This window comes from Myotis nattereri (genome assembly GCF_964212035.1).
Source record: "Myotis nattereri genome assembly, chromosome: 14".
Classification (NCBI taxonomy): Eukaryota; Metazoa; Chordata; class Mammalia; order Chiroptera; family Vespertilionidae; genus Myotis; species Myotis nattereri.
In genome coordinates this window covers 26315808-26342046 of record NC_138089.1, presented here as the reverse complement: position 1 = coordinate 26342046, position 26239 = coordinate 26315808, and the positions used below count along the sequence as shown (strand labels likewise).

At 46.2% G+C, this 26239-nt stretch overlaps 1 protein-coding gene across 1 annotated transcript in view; it reads left to right on the top strand.

Annotated features, from left to right (window-relative positions):
• ATP2B2 (ATPase plasma membrane Ca2+ transporting 2) overlaps positions 1-26239 on the top strand; it is a 360949-nt gene that overhangs the window by 117988 nt on the left and 216722 nt on the right. The window lies entirely within an intron of this gene.

The window sequence follows — 26239 nt, the reverse complement described above, 5'->3', positions numbered from 1 at the left end:
ACCCCTGACAAAGGCTGTTTCTGACACCACTGGGTAGTCCTCCTGCTCCCAGGCAAGGACCTTCCCCAGCTTCTGCCCATCTCAAGAGAGCTGGAGAAGCCAGGGTGATGGCATTGACCCTGTGGGCACCACATCCATCTTGGGAATATTCTTCTCTTTACCTGGGGTAACCACAGCATGAGGAACTTCCAGAACACCTCCCCCTCCTCAACCCCTAGAGTTTTAGAATTGCTGTTGGAGCAGTTGGAATATGGAGAAATTTCTCTCTTTTCATTTGGGGCCCTAGGTAGATGAAAAATATGAAGTAGGCCAGCTCCCTGACCCAGAATTTTATATTTAAACCTCGCTTTCCATATGTACTTTAGTAATGACAGTGAGAATTTATCTTCATTAAGGAACAAAGGACAGGGTGGGCTCAGGTGGACAAAGTGGGCATGGCAGACAGCAGGAGGGGCCTTTTAGGACTGGATCAAGATGGCAGGATGTTGATGGAGCTGAGAAATCATGGGAAGAAAAGCGATCTGTCCTTGGAAGACACAGGAAGCCCTTTGCTTGTGAAGGGCTGGGCTGGGCTCCAGCGGGGGTCGCCCTGTGCCAGTTTATCACTCCACATGCCAGGGGTTTTCTATGTGTAACTCTTCACCAAGAAGCCTTTGTGTTCACATAATTTTGTCAAAAAAGTGAGGAATCTACCTTCTAACCCAGCCGTGGGCAAACTATGGCCCGCGGGCCGAATCCGGCCCTTTTGAAATGAATAAAACTATTGAAAAAAAAGACCGTACCCTTTTATGTAATGATATTTACTTTGAATTTATATTAGTTCACACAAACACTCCATCCATGCTTTTGTTCCGGCCCTCCGGTCCAGTTTAAGAACCCATTGTGGCCCTCGACTCAAAAAGTTTGCCCACCCCTGTTCTAACCCTTGCCTTAATTATGGGATAAAATCAGCTGTGATAGTTGACAACTATTTCTTTGTTTTCAAGTACAACTAGGACCCATTACAGCTCTAGCCCAACCTACTGGGAAGACATCGATTTCTTAAAAGCACAAACAATGGACCAAGCTGACCACATAGTCACTAAGCAGAGCGGTGGTCACCTTAGTGATGTGACTTGAAGGTTGCCAGGAAGCTCCCCTGCTGAAAATTGCTCCCACTCACCAAATTGCTGCTGCCTGCAATTCCACCATTAGCATCAAATCATAAAACATCAGGTTGTAATTAGCCTGGGAACCTGTCTACTTCAGTGTCCTGGCTCTAACTACTCTTGGAGAATACCTGAACAGGCCCCTTATTTTAGAGTGAACTCACGGCAGAGCTGGGATTAGAGTCCAAGGGATGAGATTCTCAGTCTAACACTAAATTCCCGATGCTGGTGGTCTCAAACTTTGCTGTGCATTTCAATCTCCTAGGGATTTTGTTAAAAATGCATATTCTGGGTCAGCAGGTATGGCATGTGGCCTAAAATTCTGCATTTCTGACAAGCTCTCTCATTCAGTCCTCATGACTAGCATGAAAGAGATGTTGTTATCCTCATTTTATAGATGAGAAAAATAGAGGCTCAGAGAGTTAGGTAATGTGACATGCAGAATAATAGCTCTTTTAAAATGTTGGTGCTTTTATCCTAGGAATCTGTGAATCTGGGACCTTACATGGCTGAAGAGACTTTGCAGATGTGATTAAGGTTAAGGAACTTGGAGCAGAGATTATTCTGGATTTTCTGGGTGGGCCCACTCTAATCACACACTTTCTCAAAAGTAGAGAAGCTTTCCCAGCTGTGGTCAGAGAGAGCTGTGACGATTAAAAGAGGTTCAGAGATCAACCAAAGAACTTGTATGCATATGTGTATAACCCATGGATACAGACAATAGGGTGGTGAGGGCCTGGTGCAGGGGATGATGGGGACAGACTAGAAAGGGTCGATGGGGGAAAAGGGGGAACAGATGTAATACTTTCAACAATAAAGATTTAACTTAAAAAATAAAAAGGTCAGAGACATGTAATGTTTGCTGGCTTTGAAGATGGAGAAAGGGACATGAGCCAAGGAATGCAGACGGCCTCTAGAAGCTGGAAAAGGCAAGAGGATAGATTCTCCCCCAGAGCCTCCAGAGAAGAATGCAGTCCTGCCCACACCTTGATCTTAGAGTGAGGCCTGTGCTGGAATTCTGACCTTCCGAACTGTAAGATGATACATTTGTGTTGTTTGAAGCCACTACATTTGTGGTAATTTGTTATGACAATAGAAATAAATAAATAAATAGCAGATTCTGGTGCCCAGAGAGGGTTGTTGCTTTTACAAATATTTTAAAATGTAGAGTAGCTTTAAAACTAGGCAGTGGGCATAGGTTGGAAGAATTTTGAGAAGTGATAGAATTTTGAGAAGTACGATAGGAAAACCCTCGAAGGCCTTGAATATGCTGTTAGTAGAAATATGGTTATTAACGCCTTGGTTAGTGGTGACTTAGAAGGAAATAAAAAGCACCATGTAGAAACCGTCAGTAGCAATATGGACATTTTAAGGTGCTGCCAGAGAGGGCTCAGGAGAAAATGAGGATTGTGTTATTGGAAAGTGGAAGAAAGGGGATTGACCCCTTCTAGTCTACTCCCCCCGCCCCCCCAATCATCTCCTGCGCCAGGCCTTCACCACCCTATTGTCTGTGTCCATGGGTTATTCATATATGCATACAAGTTCTTTGGTTGATTTCTGCCTTGTTATACAGGGGCAGAAATCAGCAGGATTGTGTCCTGTGGTTATGTGGGAAACAGAACTTGTAATAATGAACTTGGATATTTAGCTGAGCTTTCTAAGTAAAGCATTAAAGGTTGTCTGGTTACTTCTCACTACTTACAGAAAAATATGAGAAGAAAAAGACAAATTTGAGGGAAGAACTGTTAAGCAAAAAGGAAGCAGGACTTGATGATTGAGGAGTTCTCTGCTTATCTCACTGTGAAAAGATGCTAAAATAAGAGGCTCACTCTCAGGAAATCACATTCTAGAGAAAAGCCTGAGTGTGGAGCTATACAACTTTCTGCTCATACCTTAGGAAGATCAAAAGTGCAACATGTTTAGTCACACAAAATGCTCTTTAAAGCGATTAAGGGTGTGAGTCACGGATCCCCTCTATCAAGCCAGAAAGTACGCTTGAGGTTGTAATTCCTCAGCCATCTCAGGAAATACCAAAAATTAGGAAGGGATTCTCTAGGAAAGATATGGCCATAAGCCTCTTGTCTGATGGAGTGAACCTCCATGACATATACAGGAGACCCACAGTTTTTTAAGAGTGCTATACTAGCAGAAACACTGTCATCTTGGGCTGAGATGGAATATGAAATGAAAGAAGGCTGTCAGACCCCCAATGTTCTACTGACGTTACAGAGGCTGATAAAATTAGTCATCCACAAACACATGCTACCTTTCACGAAAAAGGAAGGAAGACTTAGATGTGACATGGCAAGCCCAGAGGACTAAACCCCAAGTCACAGAGGTTTATGCCCAGACCTTGAGACTTAACAGAATTTACCTGGCTGGATTTCAAAATTGCCTGGGAGCAGTGACTCTTCCTTTTCCTGCTATTTTCTCGTGTTTTGAATAGGAATGTCTATAACTGTTATCTTATATCTGTCTCATCGTCATATTTTAGGAACAGATAACTTGTTTCTTTAGCGGAATTGGATCCCAGGCAGAATCATACCAGAGCCCCACCCATTCCAATTTACATGGTTTAGTTGGTGACATTTGGGGCTTTTGAGCTGAAGCAATTCAAATGAGATTTTGAACTTCAAATTGATGTTATAATAGGGTGAGAATTTTGGGGACCTTGTGATGGAGGGAATGTATTTTGCATGTGGGATGGACATGAATATTAGTGGGCCAGACGACAGTTTGTTGTAGACAGAATCATAACCCCCAGATCCGTACCCTAATCCCCAGAACCTGTGACTATGTTACCTTACATGGCAAAAGGGACATCACAGATGTGATGAAGGTTAAAGAATTTGAGCTGTGGAGATTATCCTGGATTATCTAGGTGGGCCCAACACCAGTTCTTAAAAGTAGAGGAGTTTTTCCAGCTGTGGTCAAAGAGAGACGTGATGATAATGATGGAAAGAGGGTTATAGAGATGTGATGTTTGCTGGCTTTGAAGGTGGAGAAAGGCGTGTAAGCCAAGGAATGCAGACCACCTCTCAAAGCTGGAAAAGGCAAGAGCCAGATTTCCCCCCTAGAACCTTTAGGGAAGAACACAGCCCTGCTGACACCTTGAGTTTAGACTTAGTGCTGGAATTCTGACTTGCACAACTGTGAGATGATACACTTGCATGTTTTAAGCCACTAACTTTGTGGTAATTCATGACAGCAACAGAAAACTAATACAAGCAACTTCCCAAAATGGTACAGCTCAGAGGGAGGTGGTAGTAGAACTTGGGCTGCTTTGATTCCTGTGCTTCTGCTCTTTCCCCTATAATGGACTTCTTCCGGGTGGAAGTTACGCATTGACCTCTTATTTTAATAGTTAATGTCCCTGGACAAGTAAGCCACGAAGTGCTAGATCTGCATGGATTTTAGACTGCAATCAACAGATTGATTCTGGGTGATCTGGGCAGGAAAGGAGTTTATTAAAAGCACCTGGAGACTTATAGGAACCCTCAGCGAGGACTGGGAACTGGGCTCAGGGATGTTTGACCAGGATCAAGGCCCCACACTCTGCAGCAGAACCAGCCTGCAGAGGACCCCACACCCAAGGTCACTGCCTGTGCACTCACCAGTTCCCAATGCCAAGTCTGGGAGAGCTGTTCTGTAGTGGGTAGCCTAACCCTGAGCAGCAAAGGAGGTGGGGAAGCCAGTCACAGGCATTTTCAGCTTGTTGAGTGGGGAAGCATGCTCTGAGTCTCAAGGTTGGCAGCTCTCTAAATAGAAGAAGGGGTTCAGACACTAGGTAGCCAAAGTATATGACAAGAGTCCCAGGAACAATGTGACAGGCCAGGCTGGGTTTTAAACTATCTTCCTGTGGTCCAAATAAGCCATAAAATGGCCCCCAATAGACACCAGTTTAGCTTCCCATTTCATGTCCTCTCTTTCCACTCCTGGAAATTCTCCAAAGTCCTTTGGCCAACCATGTGTCCCAGTCTGTGTGTGTCAAATAGAGACAGTAGGTAGAGGCAGCCCCAGGGGATGTAAAGAGCAGTCCCCACCCTGAGCCCCACTAGCCTGGCATTGCTGGCCCCTGGTGGGACCTTTCACTTCTGGGCCTCGCCTCCACCACTGTCACCACAGAGGGCTGAGCCTGAGCCCCTTCTAGCTCACATACTCCCCAAGGCTCTGAATGGCTCAGCTTAATATTTTTTCTTGAAGTCGCTTACTCTAACCATTTAAATATCATCCTTAGCTTTGTCATAAGGAATAATATCCAGGAAGTCAGCATTTACATTCTAGTTATATGTTTTCTTTTCCTGGTTCATAAAAGTAATCCATAATTACTAAAATAAGAACAGCTGTTTGTCAGGGCACCTTCTAACAGGTAAAAGCATCTGTACCACCTTTTGAGAGAGGAAAGTAATCAAGTCAGTCCTGTTTCCACCACTTCTTCGCATGGGACCCAGGGCAAGTCACTTCACCTCTCCAAACTTCAGTCTCCTCACCCACAAAATAGGCTGAATTCTTATAAAATACATCACCGGTAAAGCCAGGGCAGTGCCTTGCACATAGTAGGTGCTCAGTACAGAGTAGCTATGGTTTTCAAGATTATCACCTTTGTCACATTACTCTTGGGTGGAGCATGGGCTTTGGAGCCACATGAGGATTTGACACCTGACTCTGATGCTTCCTGGAGTGTTACCTCCCTCAGCCTGACTTTCCTCATCTGGAAAAAGAGGACAGCATCCCGCGTCACAGAATTAACCGGAGGCTCAGTGGAGATGGAAAGGGCTCTGCAAATAGCGGCTGTGGTTATATTTGGCCTGATTGTTTTTCCTGTTGATGGCAAAGCTCGATCCTTTCTCTATTTTTTTTTTCCGTGGACACTGGTCAGTCTGCAGGCTTTTAGTTTGCCTGTCTGTTGTTCAAACAAAAATGAGGCAGGGACAATGGAAAATTGAGGCTACATGTCTGCATTCTAAATAGTGGAACCACATAAATGGAAAGAGATTATTTTAGGGTTGGAACGAATGGCCAAGGCTGGGAATGTGTTATCTGAATCATTTGAGCAGCTAGTAAGGGATGTTGCCTGATCTTATCGGGGAAGTCACCCATGATTCTCAAACCGAGCCAATGGCTCCCCAAGACCCCTCTTCCAAACAGACATTTCTGAAGCAGTGGGAGCCAAAAATAGCTGGTAGTAAACTTATTGTCAACAGTCAGAATGGAGGTGTGCGAGGGAAACTTTCCCTTGAGCTCCAGCCACCTAAACTTATGTCTCCTTAGATCTCAGAAAATTCAGGCTTTTTCTGGGCCTTATGTTCGGGAGGTTGTTTTTATCCCTTTGAATGTCAGGTGTGTGGATATCCACACTACAAGTCACCCCTAACCCCTGATCCTGCCAGTGGTCTAAAAGCTCAGCCTGCTTTGAATATTGCTTCCTGGACTCACATACCTTTGGAGTGTGGGTGGTGGAAGGGTGGGAGCAGGCTGGCTTAGCTCCACCATCAGGCAGGCCCTCCACCGCCCTCTCCAGTGTCCCCTGTGTAGGCTGAGCAGAGGGAGAGGGCCGCCTTTCATTCAGCAGCAGCTCTGCACCTGATGCTGGCATGACTTGAACCTTAGACCCCATCCCTAGAAAGGACCAGGTGCACCCTTCCTGGTTCTCCTTGACTCCCCTGAGGGACAGAGCCTGGCTTCAGCAACCAAAGGCCTCTGCATCTTGCCTTCCATTCACCCGGGGAGCAGGGATCATTTTTGAAATTGGCCAAACAGGAAATACTATCTTAGCCCTTCTCAGAAGACTATCAATGCTTCCTCCTTCACACAACTCACTCCATCTTCAATGGCTTTTGGGTACAGTAGGTCAATTTGTTCATTCTCATCATGAACCCAATACCATTCATTAATTCCTGGAGCACTTACTAGGTGCTGTGGATAAAACATAGTCCTGACTGGCATGGAGTGCCAAGTCTAGTCATTGTTTTCTATCACTATATCGCATTCCCCAAGGCTAACACATAATCCTTATCTATAATAATAAAAGTGTAATAATAATAAAAGTGTAATATGCAAATTGACTGAATAGCTGAACAACAGAACGACCATCTGGACAACTATTGGGATGACCACACTATGACACCCACTGGCCACCCACTGGCACAAGGCCAGCCAAGGCGGGTGTGATGCGATTGATCATCGCCCCATGATCGTCCTGCAGAGGGAGGCCCAGGCCACCAACCAGCAGGCTGCGGCAGGTGGGCAGGGCCTACCTCTCTGGGGTGATTGATCATGGGGCTCCCCGACTGTGAGAGGGCACAGGCTGGGCTGAGGGACAACCCTCTCCCCCTCATGAATTTCGTGCACCAGGCCTCTAGTGTTCAGAATAACAGTCAATAGAAATAATCACAATAATCTAGCTAACGCTTATGCTCTGACTGAAGCACCTCTGCGAAGCACTTTGCATGAATTTTCTTGTGAAAATCTCACAATTATCTTGTGAAGCAACCTCTGGTGTCCATTTTATAGATGAGGAAACAGAGACTCAGAGAAGTGATGCATCTTGCCCAAGGCCACACCCCTCAGATGACAAAGCCAGACTGGTGGGTTCCTGGTCTTCTTCCCACCATGCCTCTCCTGTTACCGTGAACAAAATCAGCATTAGTCAATTCAGGTTTGATTTGGCCTCCTCCCCACACAGGAGATAGTCCTATCGTGGTGATTCCTAAAGTTAAAGTTCAGAGAGGCCAATAGACTTTCTCCAGCTGGTACTTTGGCTTTGGCACTTCTGGTTGCATATCTACTTTTGCTGAATCACGTAGCCCCTAAATTCCAAACGGGCATTTTGTCTCTCAATAGGTTTTGATTAGCTAGAACTAAAAGGAAGTCTTATAAGTTTATGAAATATACCTTGGACACCTGGCCCCGTCACACTCTGGCTGGGAGGAGAGACTGGCATCAGAAGAATCCATTCTGAAAGGAGGGGGCCCAGTCTGACTGTCAGTGGTGGGAAGGGGGAGCATTCCTGGTGTGCTACAAGATTTTTTAAAACATGCAATACCTGCCGAAACCGGTTTGGCTCAGTGGATAGAGCGTCGGCCTGCAGACTGAAAGGTCCCAGGTTCGATTCCGATCAAGGGCATGTACCTGGGTTGCGGGCACATCCCCAGTGGGAGATGTGCAGGAGGCAGCTGATCGATGTTTCTCTCTCATCGATGTTTCTAACTCTCTATCTCTCTCCCTTCCTCTCTGTAAAAAATCAATAAAATATATTTTAAAAAAAACAAAAAACATGCAATACCTGACTATTTAGTCAGGGCCACTGACCTCTTCTCCCTTAGACTGTCAAAAAAAAAAAAATGACAATAGCCAACACAATAGCCATCTGGTGTGGATGAATCAAAATTATACCTTTTTTTTTTTTTTTTTTTTTGGTCAGATCACAAAAAATATATTTTGGTGTGCTGCAGAGTTTTAGTAATTAGTTTATGTGTGCTGTGAGATGAAGAAGGTTGAAAATATCTGCTGTGGGCTGCTGTCACTTGTGAGCAAGGAGCAGAGGTGCTATAGGCCCTGCAGTGTACATTCAGGACCTGTCCTGAGCTTGGCCAGAGTCGAATGTTTCATTGGATGTTGATGTCAGTGAAAATTCTGTTGGTTTGTACCTATGCTCGGAACCCAACTCTGCTACATATTAGCATAGTAACATATGCTGGAATTTCCAGGAGTAAAACCACCAGGTATATAGAAGGAAAACAATACTCATTTTGTTCGGAACTTCACCAAGAACTGTTCCCATTTTAAAACTCAGGACCAGCAGCAGCATCTGTGGTATTTGATATGCAAATAACAGCCCTGTCTGTGTTAGTGGCTGTCACCTTTGCAGTGATTCAATGTATATATGTGAATATATTTACTTAGCCCTCACTTCAAAATGTCAAATGTAAAAAAAAAAAAAATAGAGTTGACAATTCTCAGTTGAATATTGTCTCCTCTTTCATCCGAACTAGTTCATCCCAACTGGGATCCATCATCTGACTGCCTCATTATGTCTTCTAGTGTCTTCATGCCCAGGCATTGAGATATGGAAATGAGCTTCGTGTTGTTACAGAAGACTTTCCTTTCATTTCTCCTCTATATTACAGTTGAGGCATTATACACCTTTTTAAAATTATGTGTATTGGTAGGTTACATTACCTGTGTGTTTGCTTTCAGGATAATCAAAAGATTATTGGGTCATACAGGGCTGCCCTTTCCCTAATTGCTGGGACTTCAGAGCATTAGCTCTTACCCCAAGCCTCTGAAGTATGTTCCCCCACTAGACTAGTGGGTAAATAGTGGGTGTTGACAGAAAATGGGTGATGGCCATTTGGGTGGACAGACAGGAAAGTGAACGGATGGATGCATGGACAGGTGGGTGCACACAAAAATTGAGTAGATGGATGGACATAGTAGGTGAACAGACAGATGAGTGGGCAGGTAGGTGGATTGATACAAGAGTAGGTGGACAAATGAGTGAACTGATGGGTTGGAGTGGTTCACAGACAGGCAGGTGGTGAACAGATGCACTGATGGGTGGATAGATACATAGGTGGGCAGACACGGATGGATGGATGGATGGATGGATGGATGGATGGATGGATGGACGGACAGATGGGCAGATGGGAAGGTGGGTGGGTAGAGGAATATATGTGTGGATAGTTAGGTAGACGCATGGATGAATGAAATGAGGAAAGATGGAAGGAGAGGCACAGAAAGGTTTATTCACTTGCCCAAGGTCACACAGATAGTCAGTAGAATTAGAACCCATTCTTTTAATTACTGCATTACATCTGATTAAATCACTTGCCCAAGTCACCAGTCAGAAATAGGTGAAACCCAAACTTTGAACCTGGATTTGTTTAACTCATTACTACTCTACTGGCTGAAGACTGGAAAATATCAGGGGTCAATTGTGACACAGGAGCCTGGACCTCATCCTCAGGCAACCAGGGAGCTGGCAAAGGGTTTGTTTAAGCCTGGCTATCACATAATCACTTCTGAGTTTAGAAAGACAAGTCACCTAGCAATGTAGTGGCAGGTTTTAAGGGAGCTCACCCATCAGGAAACTCTTGTAGTAACAAGGAGTTCAGCCAGAGATAAAGAAGCAAGAATGGTTCAAGAGACTTCTAGAATTTGAGCTGTCAGAACCTGGTGATTACGCCCATGTGAGAGATAAGGAACAACAGAAATCACAGATCTGTGTGACGAACATAGTCACTTCCCCTTCTTGAGCCTTGCCTCCTATATCAAATGTGTTAGTTAGGGCAATAAAGGCTAGGCTGCTATAACAAAGAGACCCAAAAGTACTGTGGCTTAACCAAGGTGGAGTGTTTTTCTAGGATAACACTTGGCTGCTCTAGCCTGACATAGGTGTTCTGCTCCACAATGTCACTCATTGGCTCAGGTTCCCTTCACTTCATTGCTCTGCCGCTTAGGATGTTGCTCTCATCCACACGGCAGAAGCTGGGTTCGAAGCATATCACCTTCCAGCTCCCAGAGAGGGGAACCAGATGGAGAACACACACACAGATGTTTTAAGGCAAAGTCTAGAAGTAACACACATTTGTTCTATTCATATGCCACTTGATGAGGATTTGGCCACATGGCTACACCTAGCTGCAAGGGAGGCGAAGAAGTATAGCCTATCTGAGCAACCATGTATACAATCAGATCTCACTTACCCTGAAGTAAACAACTTTGGGAAGACAACAGAAAATCTGTCATATCTTGGAATTGTTGGGGTACAGAGTTATTACCAGGACAAAATGAGATACTGTTCATGGAGTACCTGGCACAGGACTGGCATGAGGTGGAAGCACACAAAGGAACAGTAAGGTGCTCCCAGAACTGTGAGGTATGGTCACAAAATCAGGATGTGGCGAAAGAGATCAGACATATCTAGAGGCAATTTCAAAATGGAAAGTCTTTCATGCCAGAATCTGGGTAAGGCAGGGTTGGGTGAGGGAATGTCATAGGAGAAGAGGGAAACAAGGTCAGCCTGGAACCAGGATCTGAAGGCAGAGGGATTTTGGCAAGACACATGCTCCTCCTTGGGGAGGAAGAGAAGAGGAGCTGCTGGTCTAACAGCCGACCTGTGGAGCCAACTTAACTCAGATGTAAACATGGAGGTGCAGGAAGCCAATTGGGACAACAGAAACCACTCCAGGTACTTCAGACAGAGGGAATTTAATGCAGGGAATTGGTGGCATGGTAATAGAATAGAAGCCACATAAAGGACAGGGAGGCAAACCAAGGATTAGCAACAGCAGAAAGTTGCTGCCACCCTGTGGCTGTTGTTAATCAGTCCCCAAGAGTTTGGTTAGCATGAGTCTGTTCCCAATGGACAGATCCGTGTGGCCTTAACCGCCCGGGTCAAGATTCCAAGCATCAGAGCCAAGGCTAGACCCAGAATGGATATCTGACTGCATCCTTGACACTTCTTTCTCCCCAGAGTTACGGGGAAGTTTCTGCAGTGGCAGCACTATGGAAACACACTCCATGTAGGACTGGTATGTGTGTGGACACCACCTGTTATCATTTACCATAGCTACTACTCTTCCCCTTCCACCCATTCCTGCCCTGCCTCACCATATCTCCTATGTCCAGGAGACAAGAGATCAATCTCCAAATATCTGAAAAGCTACCTTGGTCAGAAGTGTGGGCTTGTTTGCTGTGTCTTCTGTAGGTGGAACTGGGCTCCACAGGTGGAAGTGAAAGTATAATCAGACTTGGTTCTCAACTTGGCTCCACTACTTAGGAGCTATATATCCTTGACCAAGTTGCTTAACCTCTCTGAGCTTCAGTTTCCTCTTCTGCAAAATGAGGATGTTAATACTGCCCCTGGAGAATTGTTTACAGGAATTAAATGAATTAGTCATAGCAAGGTGGCTAACACAGTGGCCTGGTTTTCTTGTTCATTGTTGTTATTAATGATATCTAGTTACAGTGAGGCAAATTTCAGTGTAAAGAAATGATTTCCAACAGTCTGGGACAACCAATGTGGAGAGGCTGCCTTGGTAGGTGGTGAGGTCCCTTTCACAAAAGGTATGCAAGTAGAAAAGCCTTGCTTATCAGGGCTCAGAAATCCACTTCTTAGAGGGAACAGTTGCTCTGGATGTCCTCTGAGGTCCCAGACAGCCTGAAAGGCAGCGATTGAAGTATTTCCTGTAACCTTTCAGGGGCAGTCTGGGGGGGGGTCACCCACATTCGAGGAGGTTCTGGTTCTCAGACTTGACAAGTTTAACCAGCAATGCCTGGTCATCGCATCTGTGATAATAGGAGGGGGAAAGCTACATAAGGTCTTGGCCACCCAAACAGTGAGGGTCAGAGTGGTTCTATGATGGCTTAACTGGATTATTTACCTGTCAGGAGGTAGTATGGAATAGTGGTTAGGACTTCAGGTTCTGGAGTCAGGCAAAACTGGCCTTCGTCCTGGTCTAACCACTGCTGAGCAGTTGACCTTTTAAAAGTTACTTAACCTCTCTGGCTTCAGTGCCTCCATCTATTAAGTGGTGATGAGAGTATCTTCCTCATAGGTTGATGTAAGAATTGGATGAAATAATATATGCAAAGTTCTTGGCTCAGTTGTTGAACCATAGCCAACATTCGACATGAGGTGCTTGTATTATCACTACTGTAAGAATTTTTTAAAAGGATTTGTGTCCGCCTGTTTATACAATAAGATTGAAGAGAAATGAGCTAGGGAATCAAAAACAATGGTAGAAAAATAAGATGGAACCATGGGAAGGTTAGTTCACAGCATGTAGGCTTTGTATTTGGTTTTGAGTTTCCTAGAAGCCAAATCAGAGGGAAACCAGATTATTTGTGGATACATATATAATTATAACAATACCTAATGTAAAAACAATCATATTCATTGTAGAATACACGGGTAAGCATTACATAATTCATTTAATTAATACCCATTGATGGGTATTTATATTGTTTCCAGTTTTTCTCTATCATAAACAGTGTTACAATGAATATCCAAGTACCCACATGTTTGACTGATTCTTGAATACTTACCTAGCACTTCTATCAATTCAATGACCTTCCAGAGTCTTTCTGGAGAGAAAAGACAGAGATCAGATGGGCTAGGGGTCCTGAGAAGAGATCACAGACTAGAGATTGAGAAGAACTGTGGGAGGAGAAGGCAAGGCAAGAAGTGATTCAGGGAATCAGACATCCAGCCATTGTTGCTGCTGAGTATTCCCTACTTCCCCAATGCCCGGTGGGAGAGATCCTAGGGACTGAAAAGGGAAAATGAGGCAAAATGCCCACCACAGCAAGAGTTCATCATGAGCCCTAACCGGTTTGGCTCAGTGAATAGAGCGTCAGCCTGCGGACTCAAGGGTCCCAGGTTCGATCCCGGTCAAGGGCATGTACCTTGGTTGCGGGCACATCCCCAGTAGGGAGTGTGCAGGAGGCGGCTGATGGATGTTTCTAACTCTATCCCTCTCCCTTCCTCTCTGTAAAAGATCAATAAAATATATTTTTTTTTTAAAAAAAGAGTTCATCATGAGCTCATACTAGATAGGATACTGAGAATAGCAGCTCACCCTCCCACCCCCACACAGACGCATGCCTCACTCTTCAGCCATGCCACTCTCCATTCCCATCATGCCTCTGCTCCTGCTACCCCTCCAGCCTGGAGCACCCTCGCATTGGTTCTGGCCCCCAGTAAGCCTCTCAAGATGCAGCTCAAATCATCCCTCTTTCAGAAAGGCTTTTGTCCCCACCCCACAGCACTAAGAGTAGCACAGTTCCTCCTACAATGTAGCACCACGACTATTTATGTATCGCTGAGCCCCCCCCCCACCCCCCAACATCCGGGCTCTGATGTTGTCTTACTGAGTCCCTCATAGAAGCATGTTCTAGAAATGAACAAGGGACGTAGCTTTTGTATGAGGTGACTTGAAGGTACAGGGTAGCCTAGCAGTTAAATGAAGCAACTTTAAAGTCAGGAAGCATTCAAAATTATGGCTCTGCCTCTTGCTAGCTATGTGACCTTGGGCAAATCACTTCACCTCTCTGAGCCTCAGCCTTCTCATCTATAAAATAAGGATAATAATAATATAGCTGACATATTCTGATCCATGTGCCATACATTGCAGATATTTGCTTATTTAAATGTCAGGGGACTCACAGAGCGTTCATCACTATGAAGAAATACAGTACTTAGCACATGTGCCATGAAAGGCGGGTGCTGCCATATGCCTCTCTGGCCAGGCATTCATAGATCAGCCGACTTCCCTGTCATTCACTCAGAGGATCAATCGAGCACTGACTGTGGACTGGGTACAGTGTTAGCCTCAGAGTATAACTTTAGACAGTACAAGTGTTCTCTGCTCTTGGGAGCTCTAAGCCTCGTGGGAGTGACAAGTATCAAACATATCATCATGCAGGTAACTGCACAGTTTCCATCCCAGGTAATTGCTATGAGAGACATGTGCATAAAAGCTATGCAAGCCCGACAGAAATGGCTTCTGGTTAGAGGGTAAGAGAAGCCATTCTGCAGCAGTGACCTGGCTGATCAAAAGGATATGTCAGGAAGAAATAAGTGCACAAGTGGTCCAGGTAGAGGCCCTGAGGTAGGAAGGGGTCTTATGCACTGGGAACTCTGAAGGAAGGCCAGTGTGCTGGAGCCTAGAGAGCAGGAGATGGTGCTGGGAGGAGAGACAGCAGGAGATGGTGCTGGGAGGAGGATGGGTAGAGAGAGGCTTGCAGGATGTGTGGGGAGTTTGGACTTCATCCCGATTGCAGGAAAGCCATCAAAGGACTGAAGCTTCATGTGATAGGATTCAGCTTCCAGAAGACCTCTCTGTTGGAAAGTGGATTACTGGGGGCAAGAGTGGGAGCTAGGAGTCCCGGTGGAAGGTTCTGCATTCAGGCAGGTGAGCAAAGAGGTTGGACTTATGAGATTGGTGACAGTGTAGGGAACAGGGTGTAAGAGGTACTGGGTGTGGAAGCTACCAGATTGGGTGGTGGGCTGGTCGTGAGTGGATGATGGATGGCAGACAACTGGTTGACTGGCTGAAGAAGCCATATCCTGGGATGGGAAGACTGGAGGAGGAGCAGGCTGGAGAGAAGGATAGGGCTCAGTTGGGGCCATGAGACATTTGAGGTGCTTTTCAGTTGTAAAGGCCTGGCACTCAGAAGAGGGGCCAGCCATGAGGAGGTTTCTTTGGTTTTTCAACACATTAGAGAGCCTCCGTGCGACACCACAGGTTGTCAGCTCCTCTCTTAAACACCTGCTGAGCGCCGTGCCTCCTAGGAGGGCATGTCTTGGCTCTCCATGGCCATCGTCAGAAGCTGGGAGCATTCCCACTGCGGAGTTCCCACTCCCAAGGCTTCCCCATCCTGGCCCACCCGTGACACCTCGTTATAAAGGGCGTCCACGACACAGTGGTTTTCCCTGGTTTGTTCAGAAGCCCAGCTGCTGCCTTTGAGTTGTTCCCATCTCATTATCCCCGGAGTTTCTACTTCTTTTTGTGAAAATTTAATTTTCTGCTAGATTTGAAAGGGCCTGGACCAGCTGTTCAGGTTTGGGAAGTCAGAGTTAAATGCACCGTGATCAAAGGCTGCAAGAGGCCAGCAGCATCCATCTCAGCAGCTCCTTAAATCAGAGCAACTTCACTCCTCCCAAAATGGAAAGCAAATCGCTCAGCATGGACACTTGAAAGCAGGAGTGTTAGGCAATTCCCAGCCTTCAAACTGCCTGCTGCATCTTTAAACCATTTTGCTTTGGAAATGGAATACCCAGGCTTCGTCCTGAGCTCCCCATGAGAAGATGTGCAGAGATGGCATCTGTGGGCCTTGTACTTCCTTGAAGTTTCTTTCAAATCAAGCCCAGGATAAATCTCAAGAAACAGCAAGCTCTGAGAATTATCTCCCAGCTCCCACTCAGCCCACCCCCATGTCTTCTCAGCAGGATTAGAAATCAGGCCACCTGGATGCAAACCCCAGCATCACAGGCTGGCAACCTTGAGCATGTCTGTCTGTGCCCTGGGTTTGCTCATCTCTAAAATGGGCTGATAACTTCCATGTTTGTCTCGCTAGGTTTTGAGAGGCCTTAGTTAAGTCACAAACTGTGAAAGTGCTTTGTAAACAGAAACATCACCCCCATCAATGGTTACTATTGTTCAGCTTCTTACCCTCCCAGTGATACTTGCATTTCAAAAAATAAGGAACTTTGAGAAGCAAGCACTGTTTCTCAGGGAAGAAATGCATTTCTAAAATGCTGGAAAACAAATTAGTGTTTGAAGGGCAGGAATACCAGGTGTGAAGTTACCTTGAGAGCCATAAGGTGTAAAAATAGCAGAGTAGGTGACAGGAGCAGCTGGCCTCCCTCCTGGAGGCTGCAGGGCCACCGTCTGTTACTCTCCTCCTTCCACTCCTCTCCTCTCTTCCCCTCACCTCTCCTGCCTTCCTGTCCTCCCCTTCTCTTCTAATGTCTTCCCTCACCCATCTTTTTTTCTATTTTAGCACACTGGGGTTTTTTTTAAATTTACCATCTTAACTATTTTAAAGTGAATGTGTACATTATATTCACATTGCTGTGCAACAAATCTATAGAACTTTCTCATCTTGCAAAACTGAAACTCTATACCCATTAAACACCAGTTCTCCTCTTCTCCACCTATCTTTCTCCTGTTTGTTTGTTTTTTTCTTCTGAGTGCCATTCTCCCTTTGGTTCCAAGAAAGCTATGTAAGTTAAGAATCTTTCTGTTGAAAGTGACTCAAACTGGCTTACACACAAAAAGGAATGTATTGGCTTGAGTAATTGAAAAATCCTGGAGTAACAGGCTTCAGGTACAGCAGGATCCAGGGGCTGGAACAATACTCAGAACGTACTCTCTCCTCTCTCTGTCTTTCAGCCCTGCCTGTGCTGGCTTTACCGTTAGGCATCCTCTCCTTACTAGGATCCTGTCCTTCCTTCCCAGGTTTGCCCAGTATTGCATATGGGGGAAATGTCCCCATATTACTTCCTTGCCACAGTGCCATCGTAGTACCATAGTCAGCCAGGATACAGCCCTGCCCCACCGCAGCTTTGGGGCATACCTGACCCCACCACTGGACCTGCTGGTCCCACTTCCTCCCAGTTACATTGGTCCTGCCACCATGATGGCCCACCTTCTAGTTCCCAGAAGAATGACATAGAAACAGCATAGGCTTCAGACTCACACAGATCTGAGTTCAAATCCCTACTCTGCCACTTACTGAGATGATGATGGGGGAAGGATAAAAACAGAATAATTATATAGAACATTACCACCTGGTACAAAGTCCATTCTAGCCATTTCTGAGCACTCTCCCTACCTTGTGCACAGCCCTCAGTGATGCCTGCAGTCCTTTCCTCCTTCTTCCCCATGCGGCCAGCACCAGTGCCCTGTCCTCTGGGAATCTGTCTCCTCCACCCCTTGCCCCTGCATCCCAATGCAGCCTGGTCTCTCCTGCAGGCCTCCCCTAGATCACTCTCTCCATTACTCTCCTACTGAAAGGTTCTCCTGCCTCCTTCCTTTTCACTGCCGAGCATGACTGCCCTGGGAATCCAGCCTCGTCCAGGCAGCCCAGATGCTGCAAAGGCAGTGAGAGTCTTGAAATGATCTCACATACTTCTCATAAGTCCTTAAAGGTTCACATTTCCTGGGCATCTGCCTGCCCTCCAGCATCTTCATTTACCTCCTCAGCAGGCAACATCCCAGGGGCCATGAACTGGAACTGCCTTCCAGAGCCTACAGTGACCACAGAGGGCCTACATCCCATGTGCACCTCTGTGTCTCAGAACAGAGCCCAGCCTAGGAAGCCACAGATGTCAATCATAAATACCCAGCCAGGGAGGGAAGGAGAGAAGTCGCCCCTGGGGCTGGGAGTGACTAATGGTGGGAGAGCAGGAATTATGGGGTGAGAATACCACCCCAGTCTGGTGTCCCAGGAGGAAAAGCAAGAACTGACATATCACAGTCCTGGGTTTAAATCCTGACTTAGCTACCTAACTGCTGTGTGACCTTGGGCAAAGCCCTTTACCTCTCTGAGCCTTAGTTTTGCTCAACTGCAAAATAGGGACAATTGTGCCCACCTCAGAGGATGGCTGTGAGCATTCAGTGACACAGTACATGAAGAGGGTCAATGAATATGAGTTTCCTATGAATAAGAAATAATAAATAGGCATAAATAAATATTACCTATAAAATAGTATAAATGATGTAATAACATTTCAGTTCTGCATATGTCTCCTGAGCACACACTAGGTGGCCTCCCTCTGTTCCTCAAACCTGCCAAGCACACTCCCCTCTTCAGGGATTTTGCCCTTTCAGTTTCCTCCCACATTTCTGTGTGGCTCATTCCATTCCCTCTCTTCAGTCAGGGCTTAAATACCACCTCCTCCAAGAGGCCTTCTCTGCCCTCTTATCCAAAATAGAGGCTGTCCTGTTACTCCCTGCCCCTTGCCTTGCCTTTTTAGCTTCATCGCCGAGATCCCTTCCTGATACATCCTTTTTTTTTTATTTGTGTAGATTGTTCAGTGTCTGTCTCCCCTGCTGCTAGAAAGTCAGCTTTTGGGGACAGGGACCTAGTTCCCTCTGTCCTCCAAAAGCTAGAGGAAAGCCTGGCACACAGTAGGCACTCGATAAAGATCTGAGTTCTAAGACCTGAGTTCTGTCTAAGAGATGCCCTGGAGACCTCGGTTTTGCACTAGATGGCGTCGAAGATGATAACCATTCTAATGAAACCAAGTGACACTTGCGGCATGCCACTCTGTGCCATCACTGCGCTAAACCCGCCCCATGTGCTCCTCCCCCAATCCCACGATGGAGGTCTTGCCACTATTCCCACTGAACAGAGGAAATGAAGTTCAGAGAAGGGGTGGAACTGGCCCAGAATCATGCAGGCACAGCCAGGATTGTGCCAGGTAGATCTGCCTCCACGGCTTAGTCCCTAAACACAAAAATCAGGGGACCACAGGGGAGCCAGAAGCCCAGCACAAAGAAGAGCATGACCTTTGGGTCAAGGAAGGCTACCTGGAGGAGAGGGCATTTGAGCTGGACCTTGGATACATAGGAGCCCTCCAGGCAAAGAGGGGGTAGAGGAGCACTTAGGTGTCAACCCTGAATCCATTCCATAAGCATTCATTTAGTGCCTCTGAGTGTCAGGCAGAGATAGCACCTTTTGGGAATGAGGCCTTCAAATTCCAAAGGAAGCTGAGGTGTTAGAATCAGCAGCCTGGGGAGAACCAGGGCAGGGCCTGGACCTCACTGAGAGAGAGGGAGGAGCAGGCATTGAGCACCCACTGTGTGCCAGAAGTGGTGCCACAGGCTTCCCTTTATCCTCTCATGTAATATCCTCAACATTTGATGTGGAAGGTGATGTTCCCACTTTTAAATGAAGAAACTGAGGCTCAAAGGCCATGCACTGCAAGTTCTGGCTCCAGACCACCTGTGTTTGGTGGGGAGGACATAGGAAGAGAGTGCCTTCTATCTGCTTCTGGCCAACAGAAACAGAGGAGATGGGGTTTGGGGCCCAGGTCCTGATCAGGCTGGCTGTTGAGAATCAGCAGAGAAATGGCCTATACAATAGTGGACAGTCTTGGTGGCCTGCAGGAGATCCGACCCACACACGGAGGTCTCTTTGTGACTTGCTTTGTGACCCTGAACAACTCACTGTATTTCTCCCAGCCTCCTGTTTTCTTAACTCCAGGGAGTTAAATGTCTCCCAGGCCCCTCTTCTGGCTCAGACCGTGCAGATTTCTAAGCTTGGTGTGTTTCCTATCACTGCTCTGACGAGTTACCACAAACTGAGTTGCTTAAAGCTCACCAGCTAACATCTGTATAGGTCAGAAGTCTGCTGCAGGTTTTCTGGGCCAACATCACGGGAGGGCTGCGTTCCTTCTGGAGGCTCTCGTGGAAGATGACTCCTTGCTTTTTCCAGCTTCTAGAGGTGGCCACGTTCCTCATAGGCCCTTCCTTCGTCGTCAGGCCGGCTTTGGTTTTCTCACATGGCATGCTGACTTCTCTGCCTTCCTCTTCCACTTTTCAGGACCCTTGTGAATACATTGAACCCACCCAGATCATCCTGCATCATCTCCCATCTCAAGGTTAGCTCATGAGCAACCTTAATTCCATCTGCAACCTTCATTCCCCTTTGTAACCTAACATAGCCACAGGCTCCAGGGGTTGGACCATGGATGTCTTGGGTGGCCATTGTTCCACCTGAAAAACAAGACATTTGGGGGAGGCTTTGGGCAAACTGCTTCTTCTCTTTGGACTTCAGCTTCTATGTTTAGAAATGGGGGTGATCATTATGACCCCCACCTCGTACAGCTGCTTTGTAAACAAACTGAAATGATGTGTGTTCAGGTGGATTGCAGAGGGTCAGGCACTGTGTGTGGGGTTCAGTCTTTATTTCTGGGGTGTTTCAGTGGCTGGTAGCATCAGCTGATGGCTCTCACTAGGTACTCAAGCCTTCTTATGCTTTGCCCTGAAAGGCTGCACCCCCACCCTCACACCCGACCCCCGACCCCCGAGAAAACAAATGTGGGTCTGTCAACTGCTCCTGCTCGTTATAATCTGTCTTCTTTTCACAGAACCCCAGGGGGCCCTGGGATTTAGGAGTTGAGGAATGTCACTCAAGGATGCCTATTGAGCACTGAACAATAGCCCCTCATGAGGTCATTCAGCCTCTTAGCAACCACTGGGGCCCTTAGTAACCAGCCTAGAAGTGTTGATATTTACCCAACAGAAACTTTGGGTTATATGGATAACGCCCAGTTCCTTCCAGAGAGCCACAGGCCCTCAAAAGCAAGTTCCACCCACTGGTAGCTGCTGTTCTGGCTCTTCTAAGAGCAGGCCTGGGAGGGAGCAAGGAGCTGTTCCTCTCCTGGGACTCAGTTTCCCCCACAATACGGGGATCAGACTAAATGATCAACAAAGAGGGTGCCCATGCATCCTGTTTGGCCTAGAACAATCCCAGCTTATCGTGACTATTAAAAGTATTCTTTTCATTCTCAAAAGTGTCCCCAAATTGGAAGATCCATTTTCTGCTAATCCTAAAGTCATTCCCAGCCCGTGATTCTATTTTTCATCCACTCCAGTCTCTTCCCCTGAGCGGAACTAATCCTGGGACTCTCTCTGTGTCATGCTGTGACCTTGGGAAACTGAGGAAAATCAGACATGGTGCCTGCTCTGGGGAGCTTCCAGGTCAGGGATGAATACCACTTAAGCACTCTGCAGAACTCTAGGATTGAATCCAGGACCTTGTAATTCTCAGCCTCACTTACACTCTCCCCACTAAGCTATTTTAGAAAATAATAATACTCCTTAATATTCGAGTGGCATTTTGCAGTTTCTAAAGCGTTTCTCTTCTGTTACCTTATTTAACCCTGGTATCAATGGTTTTCATATATCCCCATTGCTCAGATGAGGAGCAGGAGGCCAGAGGTCATAGAGGGCGGTGGGTTAAGACAGCGAGTGGCAAGGAAGCAACTCAACCTCCAGTTCCTCACCTGTGAAAAAGAAATGTTATCACCTGCTTCATAGAACTGTTATGAAAAATAAATGAGACAATACATACAAAGTTCTTTAAAAATATATATATATAGCAGCTGCCCTGGCAGTGTAGCTCACTGCCTTGGTTGGGCCTTGTCCCATGAACCAGGGGGGTCACTGCTTCCATTCCTAGTTGGGGCACATGCCCGAGTTATGGACTCAATCCCTAGTGGGGGATGTGTGGGAAGTGGCCGATCAATGTTCCAGTCTCCCATCGATGTGTCTCTTTCTCTCTCCTTCTCCCTTCCCCTCTCTCTGAAAATCAATGAAAGTGAAAAAATAACAGCTGCCAAAAATGAAGGCCTCTGCTGTGAGCTGTCATGCCCAGCAGTTGCATTTCTGGAACATTTGCCTGCTTCTCACATGCCCGCAGACACCACTTTGGGGATCTCCTGAAACATTTCAGAGCACTAGAAACAGTTCTTGGAATTCAGCTTTGCCTCCAGGAGCTGTTTGACCTGCTTCCAGCCTCGGTTTCTTCGTCTGTAAAATGGGCATAAAAACAGGTAGTTCTGAGGATGAAATAGAGCAAAGCACATAAAGGGCTTGGTACTCAAAGTGCATGGGTCTGTATTACTTTTCTGATGTTCAGTGTTTGAGAAGTCTTGGAACCTGGGGGAGGGAAGGGAGCATCCACAAGGTGGGATTTGCCTCCCACCCCAGGAGCCAGTGCTAGCACACATTTTAGGCTCTCTGCTTCCAGTGGCATTGACAGTGAGGGAGTTCAGCTGATGAAAGCTGTTCCCTCCACGCCCTGTTCACCTCAGGGAGGAGAAGGAGCCCCCCTCCCCTTTTTCTTTACAGAGCAGCTCCACAGGGGCAACTCTGTCAGGTTCCATGGTGATACCTAAGTGGTTTCCTGCCCACGCCTCTTGCTAGCGCTATGAGTCACCACCCAGCTCTGAGGTGGCGGCCGTGGGAAGGGTGTTCCCTCTCTGGCTGCAGAAATGCTGTTACAGGATTGCTCTAGAAAGCCAAAACCAGGCCCCATGATAAGCACAGCTACCCTTCTTATGCAACTTTTGACATTGTTCAAAAGTAATGTTAATGTTCTTAACTTCCGTTTGCCGAAGGCCCTAGAGAGCTTGCCCAGTCCAGACCTCATGTTCTGCTTTCAACAGCCCAGGCAGAGGCTAGCGTCCACATTTGACAGGTGGGGAAACTAAGCCGCACCTGAGGCCACAGGACTAGGACACTCCCAGCCTGGCTCCCTGCACCAGCCCTCAAAACTATCCCCACTGGCCATCCTAGTTAGCTTTTGGAACCAGAGACAGAACAAAACAGGTAAATTTGATTCATTTTATTCTTTTTTAAATGAATGTAATTGTTAGCATTTATGTCCTGCTGCTGGGGTAGAAGTTTGAACTCTGATTTCTGATAAAAGTCTATTTCTGTCCTATGAGCTAATTAAGAATCAGAGCTGAGCTCCAGGAGGCTGGGGGAGAGAAGGAGTATAAAATATTTGCATAGTCATTCAGGGGATTTTGCTTGTTGTCTGCCTTTGGCTGGAGTTCTCTTAATGAAACACTTCCACTGTCTTGCCCAGGCCAGGGGAGAAATAGCCATAAACAAGAGTGGATGGGGCAGAAAGGGTCCACATGCATTCCACCCACCTCAGTCCTGTCTAAGCCTTAAACTGTCTTGGCCCAAGTCAAGAAAAGCCAGACTGCACCTTTCAGCCAGAGAACCAGCAGGCTGAGTCCCATCCTGCTAGCAGCCCGGCCTGGTTGGGATTTCTGCTCTGTGTCAGGCCTTGGCCACTGTGCATAACAGCTTCCTTCTCTCCCAGAGCCACTGAGAGTGTTTCCCCTTCGTCCGCACCATGACCTCACCCAGAATAGATTTCCTACTATTTGAAATTATTTAAAATTAATTCTGTAGATTTTGGGGTGACACTGATCCTCTCCATAACCAGAAGAGTATGTGATGTTGGTGCCCAGATAGCCTGGGTTCCTAAATGGACATGTTAAGTCTTGACAGGCTGCCTGTAAAATGATTTTTTTATATCAGCACCTGTATTGTATAGACTTTCATTGGAGCACTCCATTGAGAATGTGTCTGTCTGAAAGGGATGAGAGCCCTATACCTCAGATTATACTGGGGGTTTTTTTAGGAAAAAAGAACCACATAGAGAAAAGTATGCTTCTGAAAATGAACAAAAAGTCTGATCTATAGAATAAGGATCTGCAAAGGAAAAAAATAAAGATATCGTTATGTAGTTTATAAATATTTCTCTCTTTTCCGCATCCAGCGCAGCTAGAGAGTAGTCCCTTTCCTGAGTAGGGGCAGCTGGGGGTTGAGAAAATGAAAGAAGAGACAGACACAGAGATAGAAGGAAAAAGCTGGGGCTGAGTGGGACAGCTGTCCTCTGATGGAGAGACAGTGACCCAGAACCGATACAGCGAGTTTATTTTATACAGTCTGATTAAAACAAGGGTGGATTAATATGTATACAGAGGTTCTTATTTTGGCAACACTTGCTGCACCTCCCACAGCCCATTAGCTACTTAGGAAGGAATTAGGGAGGGCAAAAAGGTTACATTTAAATATGCTAGGAGAGCTCTGCCCTCCAAGCTGGGACTTGTTTGTGGCCCTGCCACAGGTCAGTCTGAGGCTTAATCCTATAGCTGCTCCCTACAGTAGTTGAGTTAATCTTGAAGTGACTGAAAAGAGAAACAATAGCCTACAGCAATGTAAAATGCTCTAAGTTCCAGTGTGGTCCTTATTCTTCAGTAAAGTGTCTTGTCCCATCTCTGCTATTTGCTTAGGTTCTAAGTCTCAGAAGAAAAGTCAGTATGTCTTATCAGCTCCCCTTTGAGATAAATACTTATTGCTTTCATATTGTTCACAATTCTTCAGTTGCTCATTCTAACGAGACTTCAGAAGCTCTGTTTTTTGTGGGTAGCCAGCCACAAAACACTCACTTGGGCTGAGTCCCAAGCCTGTCTTGCAATACAAGTCATTGTTATTATGGACTCCTTGAGGCTCTTAACAGAATGTAACCACACAGCATGATATTAGAAATCATATAGGATTTGGAGTCAGACCAACTTGGTATGTGGCCTTAAGCAGGTGAATTAACCTCTCTGAGCTCTGTGGCTTCCTCCCCTCAATTCTGACATTACCAGGCAAGGCCAGTTGCCCATCCTCATGCACCCCTACACTTGTGTTGGCTTTTGTTCACCACACTGAGCTATACAGTTAGTTCCCTTGTCTATCTCCCCATTTCCCACAGGCTCCAAGAGTTCCCTGGGGGCAGAGTCTTGTCATATCTGTGCCCCAGTGTCCAATACAGGGTCTGGCAAGGAGCAGAGGCCAGGGGTTGGGTGGGTGGGAATAAGGAAGGAAAAGAAGGATAGAGGGAGAAAGGAAAAGTAGAGGGATATGCAAACTTTAAACTCTAATGCAACCCACAGTTATTTATTATAACTGTGGACTGGCCTAAGTGATAAGACATGCTAAAAATGATAGTATTGCTGCCACATATCACTTCCCAGTCTTCAGTCCTGACATCACCATCATTTTATAGTTAACCATATTGACTACTTATTTATACATGTGTGTCTGTTTACCCTCCCAACAATCTGTGAGGTAGGTACTACTATGGTCCTCCTTTTGACAGATAACAGAGCAGAGGTAAGGAAAGGTTAAGACACTCACCCACATGACACAGCTGGTACATGGTTAGAGCCTGGATTTGAGGTGAGGTTCCTAAGACTCCAGAGCCAGTGCATTTAAATAGTGTGCTCCCAGTACCCAACTCAAAGCTTGACAAGTAGTTAATTTCAATAGTCATGAATGAATGAATGAATGAATGAGTTAATGTTCCTCCATGGCCATTGACTCTCAGTCTTACTCTTAATTCTTTCTTCCTGGCATATGTGAGTATTAAAACAAAAAGTCTAAGCTTAATTGGGTCTGGGTTCAGATCTGGACTTTCCATGTCACCCTGGGAAAGTCGCTTCTCTCTGAGCATCAGCTTCATTCCCATCAAATGGGAATAATATGAGAGCCTTCCTTTCTCAGGCTGCGTTCTCCCAGAAGCAGACCACAAGACAATAATTCAAGTGCAAGTAATTTATGTGGGAGGCACGGGAATGCTGATAAGGGAGTGGGGAAGTGAGACGGGAAAGAGAAGGAGATCTTTTCAAGAAAGTTAATTACCACTTTGGGCAACTGGAGCTCAATCACGCTGGGGACTCCGGGAACCATTGGCGAGCCCATAGCTCACAGTGTCCCCACCTGAGGAGCAAAGGAGCTGGGGTAGTGATATGGTACACCAACTCCCACCAGTCATTGGCTGAGGGTGCAGGAGTGAGAGAAGTGGTGTCACTTCTCTAGAACTTGCCCACCAGAGAAAGTCCTCAGGCAAAGAGGTGCAGATGCTGTGGGGGAAATTACACCAAGTGGTTAGTTAGATCTGTGGAATTATGGGCGGGGCAATAGCAGCATCTCTGAACTCTTAGCATCACTATGAGGATTAAGTGGGTTCCTTAACCCACTTGGAGTGCAAACTCTTGCACA